This window comes from Pogoniulus pusillus, chromosome 27 (assembly GCF_015220805.1).
Source record: "Pogoniulus pusillus isolate bPogPus1 chromosome 27, bPogPus1.pri, whole genome shotgun sequence".
NCBI lineage: Eukaryota > Metazoa > Chordata > Aves > Piciformes > Lybiidae > Pogoniulus > Pogoniulus pusillus.
In genome coordinates, this window is record NC_087290.1 from 5,771,555 (window position 1) to 5,776,458 (window position 4,904).

A 4,904-nucleotide genomic window follows, 5' to 3' on the forward strand; every position below is an offset into this window, starting at 1 on the left:
AGAATCAGAGAATCAAGCAGCATGGAAGAGACCTCCAAGATCATCCAGTCCAACCTATCCCCCAGCCCCAACCAGTCAACTAGACCATGGCACTAAGTGCCTCATCCAGTCTTCTCTTGAACACCTCCAGGGATGGTCGCTGTAACACGGAAATAAATGGATCCTAACCACATTGGTGTTTAGGATCATTCCTCTGGGGTGCAGTGCTGCCACGGACAGGGACACCTCACACTAGATCAGGTTGCTCAGAGACACATCCAAGTCGGCCTTAGACACCTCCAGGGATGAGACTTCCACCACCTCCCTGGGCAACCTGTGCCAGTGCCTTACTGCCCTCATGATGAAGAACTTCTTCCCAACATCCAATCTGGATCTACCCACTTCTAGCTTGGGACACTTATGGACAACTACCAAACACTGTGCATACAAGCAAGGCAAACCCAGGAATTTGCTGACCACTTCCCATTGCAGGCAGCTGTTGAGCCACCCCCAGGAGAGTCAGGACTCATCACATGGAATTAGGACTTGAGAACATAAACATCATCACCTCTCCCACCCCACATTTTCCTCCAAACCCAGAGCACCTGGGGCCACAGAATCATAGAATCACCCTGGTGGGAAGAGACCTCCAAGGTCATTGAGTCCAACCTATCACCCAGCCTGCTTCTGTTGGAGTCTCCTCCCACCCCAGGTGCAACCACTTTTGCCCTCCCTGCTCACTCCCCTTTATAACCAGCCCCAAGAGAAGCAGAAGCCCTAAGTTTGCCCAACTGGGCAGAGGGATCCTCCTCCCATCATCACTGGTGAGTGCCTGTGGTGTGCACTGGGTGAATGGTGGAGGTGATCTAAAGGCCGGGGGGCCTCTGGTGGCCCCCCGGCTCGTTAGGAGTAGGCTTGACAAACGTGAATGCTCTAACATTGCACGTGGGTGCTGGGTGAGCCTCATGACTTAGACTGAGCTGTTCTCTGTTTAACTGCTCCTTTTTGCTCCCTTGTGAAGCTGTTAAAAGGACAAGACTGAATCTGGAGAACATTTTGAGAAGCATGGAACGAACACAGAGGTAATGTATGAGGTAAAGGGAATAAAACTCCAGTCACAGAATCAACCAGCTTGGAAGAGACCTCCAAGACCATCCAGTCCAACCTATCACCCAGCCCTATTCAATCAACTAGATGATGGCACCAACTGCTTCATCCAATCTTTTGTTTAACATCTCCAGGGATGGCAACTCCATCAGCTCCCTGGGCAGCCCATTCTGTCTTGCTGGCACTCTTATGTTAGAGTGGCTGAAACTCTGCCTTGTTTTGTAGCTGAGTTAAACCTGGCTTTATTTAGTCCAAAGTGAGATCCTGACTCTGCTAAGCACAGGGCACTGGACGACTCTGATGGAGTTCAGGCTCTTACTTTATTAAGCTGCCTGACAGTCAGAGGCTCTTACAAATTGTTATCTCAAAGCATGTGTGTTTCTGCTTCAAACTGCACTCATTTTCACGTGGACTAAACAACCTAATTTCACACCAATCTGGCTGCAAGCTGCAGTTCTTCAGATGCTCTGTGGGTTGATTGGAAAAGAGATTGATATATTCCCAGGTGGATAAAGGTCTAAAGCTACTGCACAGGTCATACCCCAAAGTCTGTGAGTCTGTTTTTCAGCACTCTTATGCACCCTGTAAGATTCAGAAGTTCAGGACTTAAAATTACAAAGGAGTGGCAACAACAGCACATGTTAGGTGCTTAATCATAGAATTGTCAGGTTTGGAAGAGACCTCAAAGATCATCCAGTTCTAACCCCCTGCCATGGGCAGGGACACCTCACACTAGATCAGGTTGTTCAGAGCCACATGCAGCCTGCCCTTCCACCACCTCCCTGGGTGACCTGTTCCAGTGTCTCACCACCCTCATGTTGAAGAACTTCTTCCTAACGTCCTGAATCTACCCACTTCTAGTTTTGCTCTGTTCCCCCCAGTGCTATTACTACTGACATCCTACAGAGTCCCTCCCCAGCTTTTCTGTAGCTCCTTCAAGTCTCTCAGGCTCTCTAATAAAATAGATATTCCAGTCCCTTCATCATCTTCATATCCAAGTCAACAGTTGTGTGGGGTGTTTCTGAGGGGTGAAGCGTGGGCAAACCTTTCAAATAGTCTTATCCAAGGTTACTTAGTGATCTCCAAGTCCTGGTGGGCTAAGGGGTAAGTCAGCAAACACACAGACATGGAGGTGTTCTCATGGATACTGCTCCAAACTGGTGAGAGTGAAAAGCAGGACACAAAAAAGCTCCAGAGCTGGGCAAAGAAGGAGGCTGATTAGAAGGGCTGGCTGATAGGTTGGACTTGATGACCTTAGAGGTCTTTTCCAACCTGGTGATTTCTGTGGTTGTGTCACATAACTCATTCACTGCCCTCCCAGGCTTCTCTTGCAGATTTTGTGAAGAGGGATCTGGCCACCTCTGTGTGAGCAGCTCCACATCTGGCTTGACAGTGGATTTGAATTTAGTGACTCCAGGGCCAAGCAGCTCAAGCTACAGTGTAACAACTTAGAGATCTGTTTGTTGGCTTTGTATTGTTTTCTTTTTTTCCCATGAGTGATCCAGGACCCTAGAATCTGTTTTGGGGAATGACTTCTGTGCATGCCCCTGCAGCTGATTCATGCTCACAGCAGACTGGCTACAGCAGCTGCACGACCTGTGGTGCACAGCGGAGAGCTCTTCCACCAGGAGAGAAGATGACACCAGGCAGCAGCAAGTCAGCAGCACTCTGCTCCTGAGGAAGAATGGCAGTCAAATGTTGTGCGAAGCTGGGACAGAAGATTATCATGCCTCAGAAAGAAGTCATGCTCATTTTGATCACCTATTACCCACGAGTGTTGGTGTTTAAGCTGGACACTAGTGATGGTGGGTGGAAAACTGGAAGCACCTGCATCCTGTGATCACCCCATCCTTGGTCCTCAGTAGATCCCTGCTTGGCTATCAGAGCTGCTCTGCTCTTTGGACTTTAATCCATATCTGCTGTGGAGAACAACTCCAGGTTGCACAGCAGGGAATGGTGTAACAAGCTGGTGTGCAAGCAAAGCTCATGAGCTCACTTCACACCTTAGCTAATCCCCCACAAATGACACAGCTTCAGTGAAGGCAAGACCATGTCAGGCAGCAGAATTGCTGGCTCACTGCACTAGCACCCCCACATCTGCAGACTTTAAAGCCTCCAGAGGACCTTGGCGTTCACCTCCTGGAGGGTATCCCCAAGTACAAAGCACACCATTGATCTGATCTGGGCAGGAGCTGGTCCAAGCCTTGCCAGAGCAACACTTTCTCTCTTTCTCCTGGTACTTCTCAATGATTTTCTACACCAACTCTAAACTCTCAGGAGAGAAACTATGAAGACATTGCTTCAGACTCCTCATGTGTGGAGTCAGTGGCATCTTGGGAGAGCTCGTGGGACTTGGTTCTCTTCTTGATTGGAACTGATGTCCTTAGGCAGGAGAGCTCTGCTGTGCTAACACATAACAAGCAGCTCTTTGCAGTCACGCTGGGAAGCATGGACAGGTCAGGTGTGCAAATTCTCTCTTTGGCTGGCACGTAGTGGAGACAGGATGGCTCAAGGTTCCCTGCAGTCTGTTGTTCAGCCAGGAAGCTGTCTCAGATAAATGGAAAGGCAGCAATTAAAGATTCCCTCAGAATGAAATGCTGCTGGGAAGAATACCTGACCTCCTAGTTTGGCTGTTAAAGCCCCACTGAAATCACTCAGTGCTGTCCTGCGGGGGGTGCAGCCCCTAGAAAAGCCAGGAATTTGTAACAATACTTCTCCAGAGCTCTTTCCTCTTCCCCAGAGTGGATAAGGCTTTCTCTTCCACATCTTGTCTGCAAGTACTTGCATTTACTTTGGAAGTGGGCCCAATCCAGAAGAGAGGCTAAGAGACTTCTTTGCTTTGGAGACCTTCTCATCTGCCACAACAGGGCTCCAGATGCAACTCATTTATGAGGACAGGCTACAAGAGTTGGGGCTCTTTAGCCTGGAGAAGAGAAGGCTACAAAGAGACCTTATAGTGGCCTTCCATTATCTGAAGGTGACCTACAGGAAGGCTGGGGAGGGACTATTTACAAGGTCTTGTAATGACAGGATGAGGAGTAATGGGTTTAAACTGGAAGAGGGGAGATTCAAATCAGATGTTAGGAAAGGGTTCTTTACAGTAAAGATGCTGAGACACTGGCACAGATTGCTCAGAGAGGTTGTGGCTGCTCCCTCTCTGGAGGTGTCCAAGGCTAGGTTGGATGAGGCCTTGAGCAACCTGTTCTAGAGGGAGGTGTCCCTGCCTATGCAGGGGGTTGAAACTGGATGAACTTTGAGGTCCCTTCCAACCCAAACCATTCTATGACCTCCATTTGCAACGTGAGTGCACATTCAGCTCTGCATATGCCTGCAGGAGGTGGATCCCATTTCTCCTGTGTAAGAAAGTTTTGAAATGGGCAACTGAAAATGACACACAAATTGCCAAAATCCCACCAGGAATCAGGCAGACTCATCTCCTGAATTGGACACAGCTTGAGCCAGTTCACCCCTATTGACTCAGTGACATTTTTCCTCCCCTCATTATCTCTGCCAGAATTAATCTGATGCTGCAAAGATTTTGATCAGGTGCATGGTTCCCAAGTGACTGAGGAGCCAGGTTTGCAAGGAAGCTCTTGTCTGAGATGCTGCTTGAGCAGCACCTGATGGAGGTATTCCTTTCAGAGGTGGCAGATGAAATGCCTTACCTACCTGGACAAAGAGTGTGTGACACAGTGACTTGTTACTCAGAAAGTCTGCACAAAAGCCTCCTCATCTTGAAAAATGATGTAGCCAGAGCAGTGCTGTTCCATAGCAGGTGGAGACCCACCTGCCAGGCAGAGGCTGTGGATGCTCTACCT

General features: G+C 48.9%; 1 long non-coding RNA gene across 2 annotated transcripts; it reads left to right on the forward strand.

Moving 5' to 3' along the window:
- The first annotated feature begins 765 nt into the window (after nt 1-765).
- On the forward strand, nt 766-3,940 carry LOC135187366 (uncharacterized). Of its 2 annotated transcripts, XR_010307323.1 has the most exons (3): nt 766-803; nt 1,011-1,061; nt 2,408-3,940. It is a non-coding gene; the product is annotated as an uncharacterized LOC135187366 (long non-coding RNA). The 2 variants fall into 2 exon arrangements; XR_010307322.1 differs by lacking the exon at nt 766-803 and having other exon boundaries at nt 1,000-1,061.
- Nucleotides 3,941-4,904: the final 964 nt, after the last annotated feature.